Source organism: Barbus barbus (genome assembly GCF_936440315.1).
Source record: "Barbus barbus genome assembly, chromosome: 13".
In the NCBI taxonomy this organism is placed as follows: Eukaryota; Metazoa; Chordata; class Actinopteri; order Cypriniformes; family Cyprinidae; genus Barbus; species Barbus barbus.
Window position 1 is genome coordinate 16092345 of NC_136741.1, and position 26467 is coordinate 16118811.

The 26467-nt window shown below is 35.6% G+C and overlaps 1 protein-coding gene across 4 annotated transcripts in view; it reads left to right on the forward strand.

The window, feature by feature from the left end:
• Positions 1-26467, forward strand: part of lpp (LIM domain containing preferred translocation partner in lipoma) — a 232146-nt gene that overhangs the window by 103849 nt on the left and 101830 nt on the right. The gene's annotated exons all lie outside the window — the stretch shown is intronic.

The window sequence follows — 26467 nt, forward strand, 5'->3', positions numbered from 1 at the left end:
GTGACAGTGCCAAAATCATCACTTAGTGGGCAACTATTATGTAAAGATTTTGATGTGTTTCCAGTTTTACCAGACATAATAAGAGATGATGAATTTACGAATGTTATTGTAAAAACATTTATTTTAAATTAACATTAGAATTATATGAAACTTGAGGTGTCTTAAAATTATTGGCTTTTCCAAATTGCCATGATGAGTAGTTTGTTTATTATGGGATTTTTATTTTTCTATTCCAATTTTAATACAGCATTTTATTATTTTTAAATGCTTTTTTTTACATTTTTTATTTATTTTAAACAATAAACATTTCAGATGCCACAAATGTATATTTCTATTTATTTTCTATATGTATTTCTACATGGAATTATTTAACTAATCATATGGATTTTATTATTTTTTTCAAGGAAATGCTTGATTCGGTTCAAATCAGACCAACACACACACACACACACATTTTTTATATTTAATTAGTAATAGATGTTTTACTTATTTATTGTAGTAGATAGTTGATAGATACAGATTTTGGTGAATATTTTTTGGTGCTGTATGAAATAAAGTTTGATGGTACGTTAACTGTTCTGGATATCAATAATTAACAAATATACATAATTATTGGAAATTAATGCTGATTATTTTGGTTTTGTTGCAAAAATTGTCTAATGGAAATCCTGTAATTTCTATTCATATTCCAATTCATAAATTCAAAGTGACCCTGTTATTAAATTCAGAATTTTGCTCAATGCTGACAAACACACACTCATTAGCTACATTCCAGTTAATGTTGCTTCTGGCTGATTAACTTCATTTGACCTTTTTTATTTCATCCCGCAGATCCGCCATGCCTTTATTTTCCCTCTGTCTATATTATATTAATTATTTGTTAGAGTGACTCTGGGCTTGTTTATTGTGCCAGGTTTTATAGCTGAGGCTACTGGCAGAGCTGTTCTCTCTGTAATCTTCCACTTGTACAAGCAGAGAGTCAGCGTCCTCAGTTTATAGCACTCCCACAGAGCTTTCTCTCAAAAATCGATAGCAGTGCTCTTCCACTCATCCCTGCTTTGAGCTTTAAGGAAAGGGACTTTATCCCAGTGTTTGTTGAAACCTGTAGTTAAAGGACCTGCTTTGTGATCTTTGTCGACTCCTGTGTGTGAAATGGCAGCTGCATTTGTTTTTCTGCTTTGACTCAAAGACCCGATGCTTTCCAACCTATCCAAGCAGTCTCTTTGCTTTAGTTGGTGCTCTGTGGGTGTAACAAGATGTAATGAAATGTGATCATTATATAAAACCCATTTGCTTCCATCATTCATCTCTCCAGCCATACCCCTGTCCCTGTAAACAGACTCACATGCACAAACACACACACAGTGGGATCCATCCAAGAGGCAATTCTGAGTTTGGCATAGATTAGCATAGACGTTTTCCCCTTTGCACCCACAGTGTTGAATCATAAGTAGTCTTTATGGGAATATAATGAATTGCTCTCTAGGGAAGACATCTCATTTTACAATAGCTATTTTTTTTTTTTTACAAGAAAGACCTCTACATTACGCCTCTTCACCACATGAATAATATTAAATATTGAAGTTTTATTGGAAAATGGATCAAGTCATGGAAAGATTACGTTAATAGGTCTCAGAAAATAAAACAGTAAACAACATTACTGTATGTATAAAAAAATATATTTTATTCATTTTTATGAGAAAATGTATTGTTTAGTGGAAATGACACCACAGTTATAGCATAGACATGATTAAAAAAAAAGTACATCAATCTAACATAATAAATATTGAAATGGTTTATATTTATTACATTATTTTCTCCAGTTATCATAGTTTAAATATGGAATAATTTATATTTTTATTACGGATTATTATTATTATTTTATTTATTTTTATAATTTTTTTTACAGTTTAAGATTGAAAGTTTAGATCTGAGACAAGGAAATAATTAACATATCTAAAAGGCAAATGTTGATGGTAAACAGTTTCCAAGACAGTTTAGTTCTTTATCAAAAAGCTGAGAAAAGTTGAGTGAATTTTAATAACAATCAAAGCTGGGTACATAAAAGTGCACAAAGTTGAAGAAACAGCTATTAGCATGTTAGCCGTTGAACTTCTCTGTGGCAAAAACTCTCTTAGAGTTCATTTGAAAGGTGTAGATCCCACAGATCTATTTTTTTCTTTTCCTCAAATGTTATGAAACATTACCTTCAAATATGGCCCAACCAGTCTAGCTTAAAGCAGCAAGTCAGCAACTTTTCCCCCATTTTCACAGAAGACCTTTTAAATACCTTGACCTTGTCAGCAGTTCATGCATGTATTCTCACTGTCAGCCCAGAATAGGTAGGGAAATTCTCTGGCGCAATGCAAAATAGTAAAAGCTAAAATGTGTTTTGTAAGGACTTCTAGATTTAGCTCGTTCCTGTTTAAGACGTTTCAGGTCTGTTAGCTTCCCCAACTCTGTTACAGCTAATGAACTGTCCAAGCAAATAAGATCAGTTGAAGGAGAGCGGATAAGTGTCAAACAGAAAGTTACTATGTGAGGTGCAAAGGGACGGTCAATGAACTCGATCTATTATTATCCAATCAAGTGTCTGCGGTGACTTCTGCGTTCAGGAGGACAATGACAATATATCTGTCCCGTTTTATGTGTGTGTGCAGCCCTTTACACATTTTAGCTTAGTTCTTTGGCCTGATGCTCCTTTTGGCTTTTACATTTTATGCATGACTGAAATTGCATAAAAATATAGGCATGCAAATCAAGTTTTTTTTATGTTTACTTGGTTTGGGATTGACATCTTGATGTTTTACTGCATTGACCTCTCTACAGTTGTTTGTGTAGAAATACCCTATCCCAAATTTGGCCTTTGGTTGAGTTCACATTCAGGATTCATTTAAGAGAAAATATCTCTTTTTGGAATCAGCAGTGAAACTGTGGTGGTTGGGCTCATTTCGAAAAACCAAAACATAAACAGACTCCCCTGACCTCTCTCACAAGCATGAAAAATTAATCGAATGAAGTCAGTAAGGCTGAAAATGCAGTTGCAACAGTTGTCCCTGTAATTAAACACGAAAGTGTAGAGCCACATAAATGTACAGGATGCTGAACTTTATCAAGGGACAGCTTACAGAGCCTTGTCTTATAATGTGACGCTGTTTTGTGATGTTAGAATATCCAACAGTAGCATAGGGTCCATATTTAGGTGTAAAATCTTTTTATTCTGCATGAATTATTGTAGAAAGGCTTTCCATCTTAAAATAAAGTGCTTTTTGACATGCTCATTGATGCAAGTTGCTGTCTAAGTATATTTCACGTGTATTTTTCAAGGGTTTAAAGGGATAATTCATGACCAAATCAGAATATTAGAATGATTTCTGAAGCATCATGCGACACTGAAGACTGGAGTAATGGCTGCTAATAATTAAATAAAAATAAAATAAATAAATAATAAGTTGGTTACATTATTTTAAATTGTATTTCACAATATTACAATTTTATTGTATTTTGAATCAAATAAATGCAGCCTTTTTGAACATAACAGACTTCTAACAAAAACAAAAGCAAAAGCAAAAACAAAAAAATTTGAATGGTAGTGTGATTTTTTTTTTTTTATTTGTTTTTAATTTTTATTTATTTATTTATTTATTTATTTTTTTAATAAAAATCTTACAGACCTCAAACTCACCTCACATTATTAGATCAATATTCCCACACCAGAAATCTATATTTTAGTGTAAAAACTTCCACAATAATATTTTTGGGAAAGGCTAAAAGAGAGATTGACTCTCAAATCTCCAGGTCCCTGTAGATTCCCACCTCAAGTTGGCACTCTGCTAAAAGGATCTGAAGTGGAGAGTAGTCTCAGTCACAAAATCTTTCTCTATGTTTCCATCCCTGACACTTTGTTTGTTTACAAATTTTTGTCAGAGAGGAAGACATGGCCTGAAGGAGCCATCTCAAGTCATGTGAGCCCTATACCCTGTAGGACTTCTGCATTATTAAAATCTTCCACACAGTTTAGCACAAGTTGAGTGCTTCCTCCGCGGAATGTATCATTCTTCATGGGTGCTCTTGGGTCACAGCTACAAAAGCACACCTGACGTTAGGCTTAGGGTCAAAAGGGTCCAGTGTTGTTTTGAACCCCACTGATTCCATTGTATAGGCAAAAACATTTCTTCAAAACATCATCTTATGTGATTCTCAGAAGAAGAAGAATTAAACAGGTTTCAAATGACATGAGGGAACAATGACAGAATTTTCATTTTTGGGTGGACTATCCCTTTAAATGCAAGATCCTCTGTGCAACAGAACTTCTCAAACATCTCAGCTTCTCTTCAGTGTTTTCCCTTCTTGATTTGTGAGTGAAGGATGTGGTTTGTCTTGTGTTGAAGTGAATGTGTGCACTGTTTATCATGTAGAAGGTGCTGCTGAACAGTGTGGAAAGTCACAAATTTGAGAAAAAAAAGGGCTTCTTACTAAGAGCGTGTATTTGTAAATTCATACAATTTATTATTTAAAAGTTTTTGGTGGGTACAAAAATGTTTTTGAAAAAAATATATGCTTAGGCTCACCAAGGCTCCATTGATTTGTTTAAAAATACAGTAAAATCTAATATATAGTGAAATTTTGTTATATAAAAATGAAATGTAACAAATATTAATTAAATTGAATTTAAAATTGAATTGAATTTAACTGAATTAATCATATTTTAAAATTTAATTTATTCATGTGATGGCAAACCTCAATTTTCAGCGGCCATTATTCCAGCTTTCATCATTCAGAAATCATTCTAATATGCTTATTTGGTGCTCAAGAAACGTTTGCAATTTTTGTGCAGGGATATATATATATATATATATATATATATATATAGAGAGAGAGAGAGAGAGAGAGAGAGAGAGAGAGTTCTCTTTGCCAGTTTGTCATGCTTTCATTAAACATTCTGAAGCCATTAGAAAAATCCTGAGTTGGTTGAGCCATTACCTTATTTACTTTGGCTTAATTTGAATGAAACCTATTCAGGAAGTAATTCCAATTGTCTTTTATATTAAAGCATCTCAGTCAGAGAGATGTTACACATTTTATTGGTCTTTTTATATTACTGGTCTCTTGTTCCTAATTGTATTTTATTTCTGAGTTAAGGAATCAATTCACAGGCTCTTGGGCTGAATTGTATCGGAAATCTAAGATTTCCTTCAGAGAGCTTTTTTTTTTTTTGTGGTTGGCACGGTCTTTTGGGATATTTAGAGTGTACACCGTGGTGCTCACAGTATTGTGAATAATTACCTCACATTTACATCTGACATCATCGAGAGCGCTTACATCAAGGCTGAGCGCTATTCTTTCAGCCACATTAGTCTCTGGTGAGCGTCCACTCTCTGCCAGTCCCTATATTGTGTTTATAGAGCGAGTTACATCACTAGCACTCTGTAACAACAATTAAAGTGCTGACACTTCGGCCCACTCCAAGATCTCCATTCAATTAAACCCTTTCCCATCACTGTCTCTTCTCTGTCTCCCGCTCATAAACCTCTGTCAAGACTCTTCATTTACCCAGGCGGTGTGAGCTGACAGACTAGATCGGAGACTGTAAAATCATGACTTTTTTTTCATTGACTTTCGTCATTTGTCACTGCTCTGTTCCTTGCTTCCTTTCCTGCCACCTCCGTGAGAGGAGCCGCTCGGCTGACTTCACACTGCTCATGCTGAAGTATGCTCACGGTCTAAATACGACTGGTGCGGCCCTCGCTGGGTCAGGCTGAGGACATGTAACCTGCCTAAGAATGCATGTATGGCTTCTCTTGAACATTGATGTAAATGTTTAATGTTATTTATTGTAAATGCTGGTCTCAAGAGAATTTAATGTGATTGGCCCTTTAGGAAGGTCTCATGACTCAATTGCCAGGAAAGAGCTGGACATTAAAATAACGTTCGTGTAATCTGTGTCAGATGTTCTCCAATAATGTGGCATTTCAAAATTCAATAAAGTAGTCAAAGTGTAATTTATACTAAAATAAGGCATACATATATCTGGAAGATCATGTGCTATGGCATGCTAGACTGTATCATGTTTTTTTTTTTTTTAAACAGACAGTAGGCTTTAATTGTGTCACAGCCATAAACTATAACTTTGTTATTCATGATTTGAGCCAGTTGCAGTTTGTATTAGGAGGAGGGACATTCTTATCATAGAAAGCGTCTGATTTGACAAAAATCTGTGTAGAGCAGGATAAGTCATCAATATTTTTGGTCTGTTTCTACAGATAAATGCTGTAAATTTAAATGCTTACATCAGCTAGAGTTTCATTCATTCTTTCGTTCATATTTGTTTTTGAATAACCTCTTTTTATTTGATATATATATATATATATATATATATATATATATATATATTAGTGCTGTCAATCGATTAAAAAAAATAACTAATTAATCACACATTTTTCTAAAATTAATCGTGATTAATCACGCTTAACCCCACCTAACATTCAAGTTTTTAAATAAACAATCTTCAAATGTACACTGTACAAACAACATAAAGACAGTATATTTTTTATATTTCTTTAATGGTATCTTTTTCATGATTGAAGGCCAGCATCACCGATATCAATACTACTGATGTCTCTATAAAAAAAAATGTTTTGACTGTAGCCATTCAGCATTACAGTATAATTGAGAGCTATCAATTTTAACATTTATTAGACTTAACGTCTAATTTAAGTGAACTTAAAACAATCTTCACATGAACCCATTACAATAAATGACATATTTAGGTACCTGTGCCCTTCAGCAGAAATATACAGAAAATGAATACTTACCAATACTTCTAAATTAAATATAGATGAACCCCTTAAAACTATAAAAGTTATTGATTTCCTCTTTTTTTCTTTCGTTCTTGGATTAATAGACATCACAGCAGCTGGTTATTAACTTATTTGCCTGCTATTGCTTTAAAAGCTGCTGCTGCTGAAGGTGATGGGGATCTGACATGCATCTTATTTTCTCACAAATCTCTTTACATTTTCTGACTCACTTCAGGTCTGAAAGTCTCAACTAATGAGTGGATGAGTTGAATTGGGTATTTTAGATGAGGGAGACAGTGCTGGGGTGCCTCAGGACAGTTTTTAAAACCATTTCAGAGACATGTACTTAAATGTGACGCATATATAACATAGGCTATTGCATGCATGCACACAGTTTAAGGCAGCTTTAATCACCTTTTTGGTAACTTCATGCCTTAACTGACGGCATAACTACGACATTGCATGCACGTAGTTTCTTTTCGCTGTATGATATGAAATGATATAGGCTACAGCGCGCACCGGCACCTTTGTGCGTGTATTTGAAGAGTGCGCGCTACGAGCACAGTATCTTTTACGCGCTTGTTTGCCTCGCGTCTGGCGTGGAGGCGACGTATAGAGCACGTGTCTGAAACTTCTCCCGTTTGATGTGGTCATAAAGACATTCTGCATCTAAATAAATGCAATCCTTTGCAAGAAAAAAAGAGACAGAGGCAGCAGTTGCGAATGGGGTGGCCAACCCTAGCCCCGCCCCTGCGTTAATTGCATTAAATATTTTTAACGCGTTAATCTGAAAATAATTAATAGCATGCGTTAACGCGCTAATTTTGACACCACTAATATATATATATATAGTGGTGTGAAAAAGTGTTGACCTCCTTCCTGATTTTTTATTTTTTTGCGTGTTTGTCACACTTTAATGTTTCAGATCATCAAACAAATTTAAATATTAATCAAAGATAATACAAGTAAACACAACATGCAGTTTTTGAATTAAGTTTTTTATTATGAAGGGAAAACAAAATCCAAACCCACATGGCCCTGTGTGAAAAAGTGCTTGCCCCCTAAACCTAATAACTGGTTGGGCCACCCTTAGCAGCAACAACTGCAATCAAGCATTTGCGATAACTTTCAATGAGTCTGTTACAGCGCTGTGGAGGAATTTTGGTCAGTTAACAATGCTAAGGCTCAATTAGCTATTATGGCTAATCCTGTTTTAGACCCCATTTTATCTGCTACTCAATGTAGTGAATTTGAATTGGTTACGATACAGACATGCAGAGAAATTAAAATCCACTTTTTCCTCCTTTGATATTATTCCATCACGCTTTGTGAAACATATTTTTTCTACTATTGGTTCAGACCTAGTGACTATAATTAACAACTGCCTAAAGACAGGGACTGTACCTGAATGTTTTAAAGTTGCTTCTGTGACACCAATTTGTAAGAAGCCCTCACTTGATACTGCAGATTATTCAAACTTTAGACCGATCTCTAATCTGCCGTTTGTATCTAAAATTCTAGAAAAAATAGTACTTATGCAATTGCAAAGCTATTTGAGTACTAACTGTATCTCCGATATTTTTCAGTCTGGTTTTAAAAGCTTACACAGCACAGAGTCTGCCCTATTGAAGGTTTTTAATGATGCTCTAACATCTACTGATTCTGGTAATACTATAGCCTTAGTGCTTTTAGATCTCAGTTCAGCGTTTGATTTTGTTGACCATGGTATTCTGCTATCTCGCTTAGAGCACTGCATTGGTATTAGAGACACTGTACTTGATTGGTTTCGGTCATTTTTATCCAATAGAAGATTTTTAGTTAGTATTGGGCAATATTCCTCTTCGGTAGCACATTCTTCATGTGGTGTTCCACAAGGATCAACTTTGGCACCGTTATTGTTCTCGCTGTACATGTTACCCATTGGTTCAATCTTTAGGAAATTCGATGTGTCATATCATTGCTACGCCGATGATACTCAGCTTTACATACACTTTAGCGCAATGACAAGTCTGCTTTACACCAACTTACAGCCTGTCTCCAAGAATTGAAAGCATGGCTCACTAATAATTTTCTGCATTTGAATGACGATAAAACTCAAATTATTCTGTTTAGGCCTAATGAGAAAACCGATCTGAGCACTGTTGACCTGGGTTCACTCTCCCAGTATTACTCTTCTGAGGTCAAGGATCTGGGATTCATACTGGATAGCGACCTAAAGCTGAATAAACAAATTAATTCTACTCTGAGTGCCAGTTTTTACCATCTGCGAAGATTAGCAAAAGTCAAACCCTTCCTGAGTAGGAGGAGTTTTGAGATTATAATTCATGCTTTTATTTCTTCGCGACTCGATTACTGTAACTCGTTATATTATGGGCTGCCTGTTGCAGCTATTCATCGTTTACAACTGGTTCAAAATGCGGCTGCTCGTTTGCTCACAGGCAGTCGCAGAAGTAATCACATCACACCTATCTTGCGTTCATTGAACTGGTTACCGGTTAGCTGTCGTATTCAATTTAAAATTCTGCTATTTGTGTACAAAGCTCTGAACAACTTTGCTCCTTCATATCTTTCTGAGTTGATTGTTGTACACAATCCAGCTAGATTGCTTAGGTCACAGACTAAGCAACTGCTTTTGGTTCCTAGAACTAGATTGAAATGTAGGGGTGATAGAGCCTTTGCTGTTGCTTGCCCCAAGCTATGGAACAACTTGCCTTTGTCTATCAGAACAGCTTCTTCAGTGACTGAGTTTAATCGTCTCTTAAAGACCTATCTTTTTTCCCATGCTTTTAATGTTTTTTGACTGTGTTTTTCTGATGATGTGTTTATCTATTGTGCGATTGGATCAATGTGACTGTGTACAGCACTTTGGTAAACTAAGGTTGTTTTAAAGTGCTTTATAAATAAATTTGGTCCAATCATCTTGGCAGAATTGTTGTAATTCAGCCACATTGGAGGGTTTTCGAGCATGAACCGCCTTTTTAAGGTCATGCCACAGCATCTTAATAGGGTTCAGGTCAGGACTTTGACTAGGCCACTCCAAAGTCTTCATTTTGTTTTTCTTCAGCCATTCAGAAGTGGATTTGCTGGTGTGTTTTGGATCATTGTCCTGCTGCAGAACCCAAGTTCGCTTCAGCTTGAGGTCACGAACAGATGGCCGGACATTGTCCTTCAGGATTTTTTGGTAGACAGCTGAATTCATGGTTCCATTTATCACAGCAAGTCTTACAGGTCCTGAAGCAGCAAAACAGTCCCAGACCATCACACTACCACCACCATATTTTCCTGTTGGTATGATGTTCTTTTTCTGAAATGCTGTTACTTTTACGCCAGATGTAATGGGACACACACCTTCCAAAAAGTTCAACTTCTGTCTCGTCAGTCCACAGAGTATTTTCCCAAAAGTCTTGGGGATCATCAAGATGTTTTCTGGCAAAACTGAGACGAGCCTTTATGTTCTGTTTGCTCAGCAGTGGTTTTCGTCTTGGAACTCTGCCATGCAGGCCATTTTTGCCCAGTCTCTTTCTTATGGTGGAGTCATGAACACTGACCTTAACTGAGGCAAGTGAGGCCTGCAATTCTTTAGATGTTGTTGTGGGGTCTTTTGTGACCTCTTGGATGAGTCGTTGCTGCGCTCTTGGGGTAATTTTGGTCAGCCGGCCACTCCTGGGAAGGGTCACCACCGTTCCATGTTTTCACCATTTGTGGATAATGGCTCTCACTATGGTTCGCTGGACTCCCAAAGCTTTAGAAATGGCTTTATTACCTTTTCCAAACACTTTTTCACACAGGTCCATGTGGGTTTGGATTTTGTTTTCCCTTCATAAAAAAAGCCCTCATTTAAAAATTGCATGTTGTGTTTACTTGTGTTATCTTTGATTAATATTTAAATTTGTTTGATGATCTTAAACATTAAAGTGTGACAAACATACAAAAAAATAAAAAATCAAGAAGGAGGCCAACACTTTTTCACACCACTGTGTGTGTGTATATATATATATCACTACAGATGACTTTGAAAGTAATCAACAGGCAAAAATATCACAAAACTCCTTTAAAGGGTTAGTTTTTCATCTCATTGTGATAAAATTATCTCATGATTTATTCACCCTCAAGGCATCCTAGGTGTATATGACTTTCTTCTTTCAGATGAATCTAATTGGAGCTATATTAAAAAATGTCCTGACTCTTCCTTGCTTTATAATGGCAGTGGGTGGTTGTTTTCGTTTAACAGTCCGAAAAAAGTACAATAAAGTGCATCCATCCATATTAAAACGGGCCTCATGTGGCTCTGGGGGGTGAATAAAGGCCTCCTGTAGCGAATTGATGCATTTTTGTTAGAAAAATATCCATATTTAAAATGTTACAGACAGTTGTCTCTAACTTCGGCTAACTGTCGTAAGCATGTTTACGAAATTGCCTTTCTGGCAGATGATGTTGGACGTTGGCGAAGCGTATGCGCGGGTGATTTGTGATGAATGCGGAAGCACAGAGGAGAGAGCAAAACAAAACACCGGTCACGAAGAAGAAAAATGTCTGGAGTATTGAAAAATTTTGATACAAGTCAAGAGGAGACTGGATATTGGATAAATATGGATATTTTTCTTACAAAAACGCATCAATTCACTACAGGAGGCCTTTATTCACCCCCTGGAGCTATATGAGGCACTTTTTATCATGGATGGATGTGCTTTATTGGACTTTTTTTGGACTGTTGAACGACAACACCCACCCACTTCTGTTATAAAGCTTGGAAGAGCCAGGACATTTTTTAATATAACTCCGATTGGATTCGTCTGAAAGAAGAAAGTCATATACACCTAGGATGCCTTGAGGGTGAGTAAATCATGGGCTAATTTTCAGTTTTGGGAAAACCATCCCTTTAAAAGAAGTGGTGACAAATCAGTAGACCTAAGATACAGACTTTCTCTTCAAACTTTCATGTAAATCTTCTCCTAAAATCTAGGTAAAAATTATTTATGGACATGTTACGCATCAATTAACCACGTTTAAATACACGATATGCGGCTGCATTTAGACAGTGTGCTATTCCAAACGTGCAGAAGGTCACAGAAGACCTTCCCTTTCATCCTTTCATTCTCCCAATTTCCTCTTATCTTCTCTGTAAATAGAAAGGAGGAGGTGTGCGGCTGCTTAAAGCTATTGTCAGCTTAGTTGCCACTCTGAGACATAATCCTGTTGTCCGTCTCCTGCTAAGGAGGGCAAGATCTATTTCACATTACTGCTCTGCTGCTACAATAAATGGCAAAATGAATGCTTTGTGTGATAAATAATGTTGCAAAATGACATGCTGTTTAATCTTTAAGATCATTAAATTAATTTGTCCACTCTGTCTTTAGGCTTTAGACAGATATACTGATAGAAAGAGGAAATGCAAATTTGGATGAGTAATGTTTTCTTTCATAGATATTGATGGATATATCATTTGAATTCTGTCTAGCCATCATATTTCAGTACTGCATTTGTTTTTAATAATTCAGAAAGCAACATTCAGTAATTTAGATTGTTAGGGAGTAAAACACATATGGTGTTATTAAAATTATTATTTGGTATTATTATTGTTTATATATAATTATTTGGTGGTTACAAATGAGCAACGTGTCTGATTTTAAAGACTAGCTGTGAAGAAACATTCCCACTCTGTCACGTTTCTGATCTGTTTTTGTTTAGTTATATCTCTGTCTTCCTACCTAGTTTGTTCCCATGATTATTAGTTAATTAGCTCCACACCCGTTTCTGTTCTTCCTTGATTACGTTCAGCCTTTAAACCCTGTGTTCTCCACTGTTTGCTTTGTCCGCTATTATGTGTTACACCAGCCTGAATCATGAGTAAAGTTTATTGTTTTGGATATACCTGCCTGCCGTGTCTTGTTTACCTCTTGGGAGCACTAACGTAACACACTCATTGTATTTCGCGTAAAATATCAGACACAATCAATGCTAATCATTGTCTGACAGGTGATAAGAGGTATCATGGTTTATTATATATTTCGTGTTTCTGACCATTAATTAGGAGTTACTGAACAATATAATCAATATAAATGTAATATAAAACTATTTTATTTTAATACATTGATAATTATAACAATGGTGATGGTGGTGTTTTAAATAATTTATTAAAATAACCAAGTGTATTTATGCTTAAAGGGATAGTTCACCAAAACTTTTGTCATTAATTACTCTCATGTCATTACCCTCATGTCGTTCCAAACCTGTAAGACTTTCGTTCATCTTTGGAACACAAATTTAGGGATTTTTATATGAAATCCGGGTGCTTTCTGACCCTGCATAGACAGCAGCACAACGACCACATTTTCTCCCCTCTTCTCCTTTTAAAATGAAAGTTCAAAAAGAAATGAACATCATTTACTAATTTTCATGTTATTCCAAACCTAGAATTTTCCATAGAACTTACAGAAATAAAAGAATATCCAGAGTGCTCTTTTCCAAACAATGAAAGTGCCACAAAAATGGACAAAAAGAATCATAAAAGCCTACACAATAAACTCACACACAATATTCCAAGTCTCCTGAAGCTGTACAGTATTGCTTTGTTTGATGAACAGACTGAAATTTCTTGTGAGACTGAAGTCAAGAACTATTATGTATATCAAACTAAAGGTTCATAGAATAACAACTTAAATTTCGGCCTGCTCCTCACACAAAGCTTGCGGATGGCTTCATGGGGCTTAGAATATAGTGCATGAGTCATATATAAATTTTTATGGTGCTTTTCTACCTTTTTTCGGAACTTGACAGCCTCTGTTCCTAGTCACTTTCATTTCGGCAAAGACAAAACCTGCACTTCGAAACAATAAGAGGGTGAGTAAATTATGACAGAATTTTCATTTTAGCCGGAACATTTCTTTTAATTAACTGGGAACATGGAGTTTAAAATTGTTTGCACTTGTGTTAAGCGTTCCCTCTGTGACTGAACAGGCTGCAGCCAGCAAAACGAAGGAGACAAGAAAAAATCTCAGTGGGAGACAGAGATGGAGATAAAAGAATAGGAGGGGGCCAGTGGGAACACAGTGCCCAACTGCCTGTGGCAGCCATTGACCTTAAGGTCAACATGGTAGCAGGTTCAGAGTTTTGACAGGAGCAGCCAACTGTAGAGAGAGGAGCGTGCCCACTGGCACTCCATGTAGCCAGTCACTGTGCGTTAGTCTAATAAACTGCATGCTATCACTCGTGTGTCTGTTTTACACACATCCGACCAATCGCATAGCGCGGTTGTTAGTCGGAGACGCTAAAGCCGTCATTGGGACCTGCCTTTTTACATTACAATGTTTGCTCTCTGAGTAACACTGCTAAACAGCTCACCCTCAAAAGCTCTGTCACCAAACATTAGCGAGAACTTCTCCTCCTCCCGCAGAGACACTGATTGGACACTTTGAAATCTGATGACTTGGTGAGAAACATGTCTGGCCTGGACATGACCCTTGGACTGTGTATCAGTAGTGTGCATCCATACATCAGTAATAGCCAGGACTATTTAGAACATAAAAAACAGTTACTTAATCAAGAAGAAAATATTTTTTCTTTCTCTTAAAATTGAGAATATATCTTGTTTATTTTATTTTTGTTTTTATTTAAATTATATATATTCAGTTTCTACCTCAGCTTCTGCTTTAAACTTAATTTCAATTACTGTTTATTTTTAACTATAGTAATCAACACTCAAATTAAAGAATTGTATGCACACATGTAAATTGCACAATGCATTTTTTTAACTTCTAAATGATACAATTTATATTTGTTGTTGAAATATAATCATTTACACAGTGGCTGTCATACCTTGTTTCATATTGGCTGCCAAAACTTGTTTAATAAAATATTTATTTAAATGTACATTAAATAATTAAGACATCACTAACAGGTAAAGTAAAATATAATGATATATATATATATATATATGTATAGTCTAATATTTATCAAAATGCTCTTTTCTAGAATTCATTTAGCAAATAACAAGCTGTAGAAACTGATGACTTGCCTGAGGTAAATAAAATGCGAAGTGACATTTTGTTTACAAGCTGTTTTAATGTCTTTTGAAGACAAGTCTGCTGTCTTTCTGCAGTTGAAACACTGATTACATGAAATGTTCATTCTTGTTTATTTTGCATTACAACTAGTAGTAAAGAGGAAGGGATGATCACACTTTGCGCTGCCGTTAGAACTGAGGCTTCTATACAGCAATCTGTCTCGCCACATCAAAGAGTGCCAAAACGGCATTTATTTTCTGAATTTCCTGAACAAAACTGAATGATAACCGAAAGACCTCTACTGAAATAAATTTAGTCCTTGTTTATTATTATTATTATTATTAATTTTGTTGTTGTATGTAACACACACACACACACACATGTATATATATATATATATATATATGTATATGTATATATGTATATGTATATATGTATATGTGTATATATATATATATATATGTATATGTATATGTATATGTATATATATATGTATATATATATATATTTATTTTTTTACATAAATTTTTGTTAGATTTTCTAGTAATATTTTACACAGTTTTGCGAAATATGAATACAGTGTGTAAATATGTAAATAGTAAATATGAATACAGTGTGTCGTCTAGCCTGTTCAGTGTGGATGAGAAACATCTGGTAGTCAGGTTCTCACTGATATTTCCTGTGGCTGGGGACTTCATCGCTGTGGGGTGTGTTGTGTATTTAATGGATGAATTACTACATAGAATAGACATTATATATGGGCCCTGGATGACTGTTCATAAAGGGTTTCACGAAGAGGAGAGTTGACTCATGTGGTGATACTTATGGCTTCAACACTGGAAGTTTCAAAATACCGTTCACTGAATATTACATTCTCATACATGACTAATGATCTTGAACCATAAATTATGCAGCAGTTAGTGCTGATATTATCAGTATTATTAGTTGTAGTATTAGTAATATTTCCCTGAAATCACGCTAGGTGGGTAATTCAAATGCAATCCTCCTCGTTGCTTTGCTTTGACATCACTGATGTCTTCGTATCATGGTCACGCATAAACCCTCTGAAGAATACCTTTTTTCTGTCTGTAGTTTCTGTGATACTATTGGAGAATATGGTTAGGCGAGGAACGAAAGCTCATAATGAAACAGAAGAAAAGAGATGAAAGCCCCCTATGTGGAATTTCAAAAAAACAAACTCCTACTCAAAACGTGTAAATGAAAGTTTTTCTGAGAACAGTGTCTTTGATGGACAGTTTCGTGATTGATATTGTGCATGCTTCAGTCACAATTACAGCTTCCTGGTAATACCTTCACTTGACTTATCTGATTCAGAGAAGGCACAAGGCGACAGACTCAGATCTCAGATGTCTTCAAATAAATGCAAAGCAGAATCATAGTAAGAGGCAGTAATCTTTTTGTTTAAACATTGTGTCATTTCCCTCTAAGAAAAAGCCATTCAGGGTATTTACATGATCTTATGGTCCTGTGAGGGCCTAGGGCAGGCTCTTTGGAGGGCCCCTCGCTTGATTATGAGATGTACTTTCAAGATGTGATTTCAAATCTTACTTGACAAAAGAGTTGTAAATTGCAAGATATTTGTAATTTTTACAGAAGAATACTGTAAAAAGCTACAATACGAAATTTTAATTGCTTAACTGTAAGTTACTGTACTATACCCTAGGTAAAGAAACCAAGGTTAGAAACCATAAATGGTTTACCATGGCATTATTATGTCATTTTACAGTAAAATTTAAGATTTTTCGAAGTAAAAACAATAGAAGGACATTCCCAGAAGTTCCAATGTCACATCAAATATGATTACACTTTATATAAAGAATTTTTCATTTTTGTTATCAGTATTATACATTAGAGTGTTTTCGTTTACATTTTCTGTGACTTAACCCTTAAAGACCTAGAACATTTTTGGGACACCTGACACGCCTGTACTTTTCTTTGTTTTTTCAGACCTATTCTAGCAGTCAGCATCAAGTGCCATATATCATTATAAACAGGAGAACTTGAAGTTTCAGTCTAGCTAATTTAAAGTCCCAATTTTCCCTTTGTTTTCTCTAAGAATTAACTAATTTCCAGAATTTTAAGAAGAACACAGGCAATAATTGGGTGTTTTTTACTGTGTACTCAAACAAAAACTTCTGAAGTTTGGATTTGTTTTCTTTAAAAAGTTGTATCTGTGGGTTTTACACTTCCAAATAAAATTTTGTCTACAAATCATTCCCCAAGCAAGTTATAGCCATTTATTGTTATAGGCGCTTTTCAGTGAAAAGCAGGTCTATTTACTTTACTAACAATATAGATGTATCCGAAAAAAAACATTTAGGGAGTAAAGCAAATGGAAACCGTGTTATATAATAACAAAATACTGTAAAAATTAACTTTTTTTCCCAGAAAAAAATATATTTTCAATCTGAGTATGAACAACAAACACAAACAGTGCAGCAAGTTGTGAAAAAATTGTCTTGTGCAACAAAAATACAAGCAGTGCAAATGATTCACAAAATGAGTGAGAAATATATAGAGTGCAATACAAAGAAATAGTGCAACTGATCTTTATGAACTATATAAGTATTCTTTACATAATATAACAGCCAAATGGATCGATCTGCTGGCTGCACTCTGCGTCAGAATTGATTTTACCGGGACATCGCCTCGCGACGCGAATACCTAAATTCCAGTGCTTTATCCGATATCTACCAATTTTTCATCCTTGCTTTTGGATTATTTTATGCCAAAGTGCTCTGTCCTGTGTTTTTCTGGGCTTTTTCAGGGGGAAAACAGAAGAAGATATTTTGAAGAATGTACTGTTGGTAACAAAACAGTTTGACGGTAGCCATTGACTTCTATAGTATTATTATATATATTTTTTTAATTCTATGGAAGTCAGTGGCTGCTGTCAACTGTTTGGTTACCAACATTCTTCAAAATATCTTCTTTTGTGGTAAACAGAAAAAAAGGTAACACTTATAGGGACTAATTCTCACTATTAACTATTTGCTTATTAGCATGCCTATTATTAACATATTGGCTGTTTATTAGTACTTATAAATAACATATTCTGAATGAGCATATTCTACATCCTAATTCTACCAAATACCTAAACTTAACTACCTTACTAACTATTAATAAGCAGCAATTTAATAGTTTACTGAGGCAAAAGTCATAGCTAATGGTTTGTTAATAGCGAGAATTGGACCTTAAAGCTGCAATCCGTAACTTTTTTTGTGTTCAAAATTTACAAAATGTATATAATTAGCGAGTTTTTGGCTTATCTTAAATTACTAGAGTAAACCTATAAGTGTTTATATTCAGACTTTTAGACTTATTTTAGACCGGTTCAGGTAGGTACCGTTGCGGAGTAGCCCAGTACCTGCGTAATTTGTCAAAGACATAAACAGAGAGAAGTAGCTCCGGCAACAATGTTCTTCCACAAGACGCATGCAATTCTGTTTATTAACCGCTAGAGCGCCAAAAGTTACAGAGTGCAGCTTTAAAATAAAGTGTGACCAAAAAAGAAACTTAACTTGGATCAACTTGACTGTGAGTAAATTATGCTATTTACACACATACTTACAAGTTGTAAAATATACAGGAAGTATGCCAGTGTGCCATCTCATATTACTGGAAACATTGTTTTACAGTATTTTTTTACGGTAAATTTACCAATGTTTTTTACAGTGCAGCTATGAAAATAAACACATTGAAAAAGATAACAACATTACACAACATTAAAGAGGTAATACCGTGTTCCAAAGGCACTTTATCTATGTGTATTAGTTTATACTGTAATTGTATTAGATCCATAATCTGTCTTTCCTTACAAGCTTTTCAGCTTATTACCAAAATCGATGTAAAATGTAAGCATCTAAATGCACTCCATATGTGATGATGACCTTTCCCCAACATTTTAACCTTACAGGCTGTCAGGTTGTTAAGAATATCTGTTTAAGATGTGAGCATGTGAGCGTGCCCAGTGATTATGAAACTGTTCTAGTTCTGCAGAGAGTCCAGTGAAAACATTTCCTGTCAGACTCAAAGGGAAACTAATATTACCTAAATGAATTCTTTTGTTTCATGTTGTTTGCAGAGCTTGACATTTGATTACTAAAAGAATGTTCACTCTGCATTATATGAACTTTTCCACCCAAATGTATTTAGTATTCAAATCTACAAGAGTTCAAAACCGCAGGAGGCCTTTTGTCAGTGGAACATCTTTAATCATATTTAATATAACTTATCTCATACTATTTTCTAAAACGAGTGCCCGGAACTACTTGAGTGTAGAGAGAAGATATTGTTTTTTTATGTGTGTGGAAGGAGATATTCGCATTACTCCATGCCTGATTGTCTTTCATTGTGCAAGTGCACCGAAGTCCCCAAAAAGACGACAATCACTACGTCTCGCTGACTTTGACTACAACATGAATGAGTGAACGTAACAAGGGGTGGGCAACGCAAACTTCCTTCGCACCGATCCTATCTGACCTGCAGTCCGGGAGGCCAAAGGGAGACGCCTCTCCCATTTGTTCAGACACAAACAATATGCAGAGAGCAGAAAGAGATTGAGAGAGGAGCTTCTCTCTTTGTAGCACTGGGGTTTTTCACTCTGTGCTGTACAATCGCAAGCCCCCCCCATCCGCCCTCTCGGTTTGAAATGCAAAGTTAACAGATTTACCCATGCCCTCGAGCCCTGCACGCTCGCTCCTAATCTATTCTAATGTGTCAAAAAGCCTTTCCTTGGAGTTACAGACAAATTTCACACTCAAGTTGTTTGTAAAAGCCATTCTGAATCATGAGTTTTAGTGGAAAAGTGAGTTTCTTAAGTAAGAGACTGTTCAGAGATGCTGCAGTAGCTGGACTACTGGTTGACTTGGCACACATTACAGCACAGTTCATACAGATTAATTCTCTACAGACCTGATTTATGAGTTTGTTCGTGATATCTATGAAGTGAGGTTGGGTTACAGCTGTTGGTGCTCTATATTTAGTGCTCTTGACGCTTTTAGTGTACAGCTTGTATGCAGTGCTAATGTCCAGTTGTTTTTATAAACAAAGAGCCATCACTTCAACAAAAGGGTTCCAGATCTATTTTGAGTTTAGATTAAAGGGATCTTTCACACAAAAATTAACATTTGTTTATCATTTTGTCACAGGTGCAGTCACATTTATAGTTGCTCTACAAAAGTTAAGGGTGAAATCCAGTCATTTCAATAGGAATCTGCACAGTTGGGAGTTTTGCGTGAGGGTGAAAAAGTTCCCCCATGCAGATTTAGCTAATGATCAAGTTGGTCATGCTAATTCACTTTGACCAATAGAAGCTGCTTGGTTTGAAAGTGACTTCTGTGTGAGTAGTGCTACGCTATTGGCAATGGACAATGGCGCTCCAAAACTTAATTTCCTCGCTGGAACACAAAAGAGAATTAACTGATTTTGTTTGTACTAGGGCTGTCATGATATCAGATTTTCATTACATTCATCATGGCCTGAGTAATGATATTATTGCTATTAAAACATCGCTATCAGTATTCAAATTTTTATTTTATTTATTTTTTTATTTTATTTATTCACACAGGTCAAGCAAGTGTTTGTACTCAGAGTATTACTGTACAAAAACATTCAAAAAAGAACTTCCTGCAGATTGGGGTTTCTAAAAGCCAGATTTTTTTTTTGAAGTGTCTCACTTCAGCCTGTCATGTCCTCCGACAAGTTTTTGTGCATGAATTGTAGCAACACAGTGTGTTGTCATTGTCTTTTTTTTTTTTTTTACATTTTGTGATGGAAACCAGCATTAAAGTGCAAAACTGCCATCTGCTGTGTTGGTGTGTCAACCAGATATTACCATGTGTAGCATTAACAGAAAATCATTGTTTTTTTTTTGATGATTTTCCTTTTGCTCGTCACTTATGTCAACGCAGCTGACAGTATTTCAATCATTTCACTTTGCAGAACATTAGGAGTTAATTTTGACATGAATTTAAAATATTCTGATCACCCAGAAGTTGTGAACAGATGCATATGTCATGGGTACTCTGACAAAGTTTAAGACTTCCGTAAAACAGAACTTTCCTAATTTGTTTGCACAAGGAAATCTGTGATGTGCCATTTCATACCAATCTTCTCCTACCCATGATTTCACCCTCAAATAAAGGAATGATTTCCTCTCCTCTAATCTAATGGGTGTAAAATTTGCCATGACAATATAATTATTTTTAGGGTCCTATTTGCATTTCCAGCCCTCTCCTAAGTAAATGTTAGGGTTTAAGGTCTTTATAGATAAATTAATAATATCAAGTATTTAAAATAGCATGAAACATTTAAATTGAGTAATTTCACTTCCTGAAGGGCACGTTTAGGGTATTTTACATTTGCATGCAGACAGATACATCGGCCCTAATCACTGAGACGGAAATTGTAGTTAAGAGTGTGAAATTTTTCACAGGGCCTTTTTCGAGTCTATCTGACTTTGTGTCACGAAGCCTGAGGTATTATTGTTAAGATAAAAAGAAAACAAACTCATCTAACATTTTTCCTCATTTTACTAGGCGCAGCCCAAGCACATTAAGAGGACTCAAATACAGTTTGTCCTTCCTTTAAACAATCGTATCCGTGATGATTTTGTCTGTGAAACCAAAGACAGAACTCTGTAAGATTTTTTATTTTTTTTCCTGCTGTTAAATGTAAAGATGAAACGTGACCTAGAGCTTGAGTTCCCACTCATCTTAATTTGCTCTGTTAGGTTAATAAACCTGTGTGATTGGTTACCTTGATTGGTCATCATGCTCGCTGTGCCACACAGACCTCTTCCTGACTTTGCAGGAGCGCTGTGAGCCGTAATAACAGGCCATATTTATGTCTTTAAAGAACAAGCGTCTGCCTCAGGCATGTAGGTTCAGTCTTCTCATCATGTGATAGAGACGGTAATTGATTTCTCATTCTCTGGCTTAAGGCTGTAACCTAAAAAGAAAAGCATAGGTTAATGACAGCTAGTTTGTAGGTCATTAGAGAATTTAACACTGGTGATCTATTTGAAACAATCTTTGCTATTAGACTTTGATTTTGTTATATGTAATTGAAACTGGCACAGCCACCTTGGAGGAGTCATTTACTTCTGCCCTCTTCTTTAGCTGTACAGTATATGCACAGATGGTTATACAGCATGTTATCAGCCAGTGAATACTATTTCATGATATTTATTTATTTACTTTCTTATTGATATTTGGTCTATTTAGGCTAAACAGTTTACTTTTTTAAATGCAATTTATAATAATTAGGTATTTTCTTCTCCATGATTTCATTCAGAGTCAATAAAATACTAAATAACAGCCGAATAAATAATAATGATAATTAATCATCATCATAACTGAGTGACATGCTCTTTGACATGCTATTGTTAAGTTGATCTTAATGTCATTGAATTTCATGAAGTGTTTTTTCATGATATTATGAGTTTTAATATTCTGGCAACACCACTGGCATTCAACTTGGTTACAGTTGCTTGTGTGTTAATTATTAAATACATTTTTTTATTCTTATTTCAAACTTATTACTTATATACTTAGACATATATTAAAGATATTTTAAAACCAATAATTATTCTAATTTTTTACTTCTTTTTATTATGATTTTGTTTTTAATTTTCTATTTATTTTTACATGTTTTGCCTTATTTTTCTTATGAAAACTTATTTCTACTCATCTGCAATATGGATAAACAACATGCATATTTTCAGATTGTGTCAGAATTATATTTAGAATATTAAATAGTGATTATAACCTCTGTATAATTTACTATACTTTACTAATTTATTACTATAATTAAAAAATACATTTAAAATCTATAGAAATTACATTGCAGTTTGACTTGTTGCCATCTAAAAGTATGTGACAGTCTCTGTCACCGCTTTTGTTTAACAGGTTGGTTTTAACCATAAATTCTTGATTTAAAAAACGTTTATCTGACCCACTTACTTCAGCAAGCCACCTTAACCATGAAACCCATCTAAAGTGCATGATGCAACAGCATCTTTCCTCGCTCAACCAAACACTTCCTGTCTGAATTCGTGGAGAGATGGGCATCACCACAAGATTAAAACATTTTTATAGGCACATTCGCTTCACAGACGTGTTTAAAACGTGCAATTCTGCTCAAGGCAATGATGTGCTATCATGAAGAGTATTACTGAATGTTTCATCATGAAATTAGAGTCTCTTTGGTCTTCATTTAGCTGGTTAGTTATGACAGAACAGCCTTCTATAGATGAATAAAATCAGCCAAATATTATAGAATGGAAGTATCTCTTTGGTCTTTTAATGCAATCAGACAAAGCACCAAACGCTCTACAGCTAGGATTTATTTAGATCTTTGATGGTTGTCGCTGGGTTTGTGCTTATTTGAATTTTCAATAATCTTTTTACATCTACAGAAATCGAGCCTGTCCTCGGGCTCTGTGGCACAGCTATTGTTGGACACTGAATAGATTTCTCTGCGTAGAGCTACAGAGCCAAAAGCACCCAGGAAACCGAAGAAACAAATCTTTCTGATTTAGCCTCCATCCCATGCGGCTCGCTAGCATCAGCACAATTGTCTTTTTACCCTCATCCGGTTGCCCATCACTTCTCTCTCTCCACCAAAGCAATTTATGCCTTCTTCTTGACTCTAAATCTCAAAGCTTTATTAGCTGTAGTTTATGAGAGGATGTGGTCTGGGCACGACCAACCGATGGCTGTTGCACTTGCCCTGTGGATCGATCTGCAGTAGACAGGCTGCATAATTACTGTACTTGCGCTGTGAGATACGGGATGATTAAACTGTGGTGTTCTGAAGTTTCTATGCCCCCTGATGTTCACTAGGACCACCTCTCTTTGTAACATGTCTGTCCCATCATTAATGACCATTAGCCGGTTTCCAGGCTGTGATGGATAGTAGTTTAATGGTTTAGGCTGTTGTATAGCTTGATGTAGATCAAAGTTTGGCAGAATTGGCTTTTAAAATGGTTTTAATGGCTCTTTAAATTCATGGCTTAGTAATTGAAATTGGAATTGTTTTGAAATAACAGGAATTAGAACTTGCTGTATTGGAAAAAAAACAAACAAACAAAAAAACAAGTAATGGTATTATGTGAAAATAAGTGTGTTTCCACCCTGATCAATAAAGACAATAAATCCTTTGAATCTAAGACTTTTTAAAATAAATACATTTATTTATTTATTGAACTTCTTATTCAATTATTGAGCTATTGAAAGTCTATCAATTCAGCATTCAAAGTTTGTGTTGATAAACTTCCAGTTTTCTTTTTATTTCTGTATGTATATATATATATATATATATATATATATATATATATATATATATATATATATATATATATACGCTATCTCACAGAAGTGAGTACACCCCTCACATTTTTATAAATATTTTATTATATCTTTTCATGTGACAACACTAAAGAAATGACACTTTGCTACAATGTAAAGTAGTGAGTTTACAGCTTGTATAACAGTGTAAATTTGCTGTCCCCTCAAAATAACTCAACACACTGCCATTAATGTCTAAACCGCTGGCCACAAAAGTGAGTACACCCCTAAGTGAAAATGTCCAAATCGGGCCCAAAGTGTTAATATTTTTTTGTGGCCATCGTTATTTTCCAGCACTGCCTTAACCCTCTTGGGCATGGAGTTCACCAGAGCTTCACAGGTTGCCATTGGAGTCCTCTTCCACTCCTCCATGACGACATCACGGAGCTAGTGGTGTTAGAGACCCTGCGCTCCTCCACCTTCCATTTGAGGATGCCCCACAGATGCTCAATAGGGTTTAGGTCTGGAGACATGCTTGGCCAGTCCATCACCTTTACCCTCAGCTTCTTTAGCAAGGCAGTGGTCGTCTTGGAGGTGTGTTTGGGGTCGTTATCATGTTGGAATACTGCCCTGCGGCCCAGTCTCTGCTTCAGTATGTCACAGTACATGTTGGCATTCATGATTCCCTCAATGAACTGTAGCTCCTGTGTCGGCAGCACTCATGCAGCCCCAGACCATGACACTCCCACCACCATGCTTGACTGTAAGCAAGACGCACTTGTCTTTGTACTCCTCACCTGGTTGGCGCCACACACGCTTGACACCATCTGAACCAAATAAGTTTATCTTGGTCTCATCAGACCACAGGACATGGTTCCAGTAATCCATGTCCTTAGTCTGCTTGTTTTCAGCAAACTGTTTGCGGGCTTTCTTGTGCACCATCTTTAGAAGAGGCTTACTTCTGGGAGGACAGCCATGCAGACCAATTTGATGCAGTGTGCGGCGTATGGTCTGAGCACTGACAGGCTGACCCCCCACCCCTTCAACCTCTGCAGCAATGCTGGCAGCACTCATACGTCTATTTCCCAAACACAACCTCTGGATATGACGCTGAGCACGTGCACTCAACTTCTTTGGTCGACCATGGCGAGGCCTGTTCTGAGTGGAAACTGTCCTGTTAAACCGCTGTATGGTCTTGACCACCGTGTTGCAGCTCAGTTTCAGGGTCTTGGCAATCTTCTTATAGCCTACGCCATCTTTATGTAGAGCAACAATTCTTTTTTTTAGGTCCTCAGAGAGTTATTTGCCATGAGGTGCCATGTTGAACTTCCAGTGACCAGTGTGAGAGAGTGAGAGTGACAACACCAAATTTAACACACCTGCTCCCCATTCACACCTGAGACATTGTAATACTCGTGAGTCACATGACATCAGGGAGAGAAAATGTCTAATTGGGCCCAATATGGACATTTTCACTTAGGGGTGTACTCACTTTTGTGGCTGTGTGTTGAGTTATTTTGAGGGGACAGCAAATGTACACTGTTATACAAGCTGTACACTCACTACTTTACATTGTAGCAAAGTGTCATTTCTTTAGTGTTGTCACATGAAAAGATATAATAAAATATTTACAAAAATGTGGGGGCTATATATATATATATATATACATATACATAATCAATATATACTCTACACATACATATATTATGTAAGCAAAAACTTTTATTTTGGATGCAATTGATTGCGATTAATCATTTGACAGCACTAATATATATATTAGTGCTGTCATATATATATATATATATATATATATATATGCACTCTGAAAAATGCTGGGTTAAATACATGCTGGGGTAAAATATGGATGAACCCAGTGATTGGGTTGATTAGACCCAGCGGTAGGGTTACTGCCCAGAAGGTTGGGTTAAACATTTAACCCAGCTGTTGGTTGCTGGGTGCATGTGTTCTGTCCAATATTTACCCAGCACTGGGTTGTATTTTATGGAGGACGAGAAATTACTTAAGTATAAATAAATAAATGAATAAATACATAAATGCATAAATAAAGTGTCAAAAGTGTCATTTTTAATTGCACTATTTTTGTACCATTTGTGTTATACTACATTTATTTCTACATTTATTTATTTATTTCTACATTTATTTATTATTACATTTATTTGTGCATTTCTACATTTCTACATTTATTTATTTCTGTATTTCTGTGTCCGTATGTTAATAAGGTAGGCGGTCCTATCCTCTCTCAATGCAGGATTGGTTAAACAGGATCGTTATCGTTACGGCTGTAACAATACACATTTTTATTTTGCCCAGAGGACAAAAAAATTTAAATTAA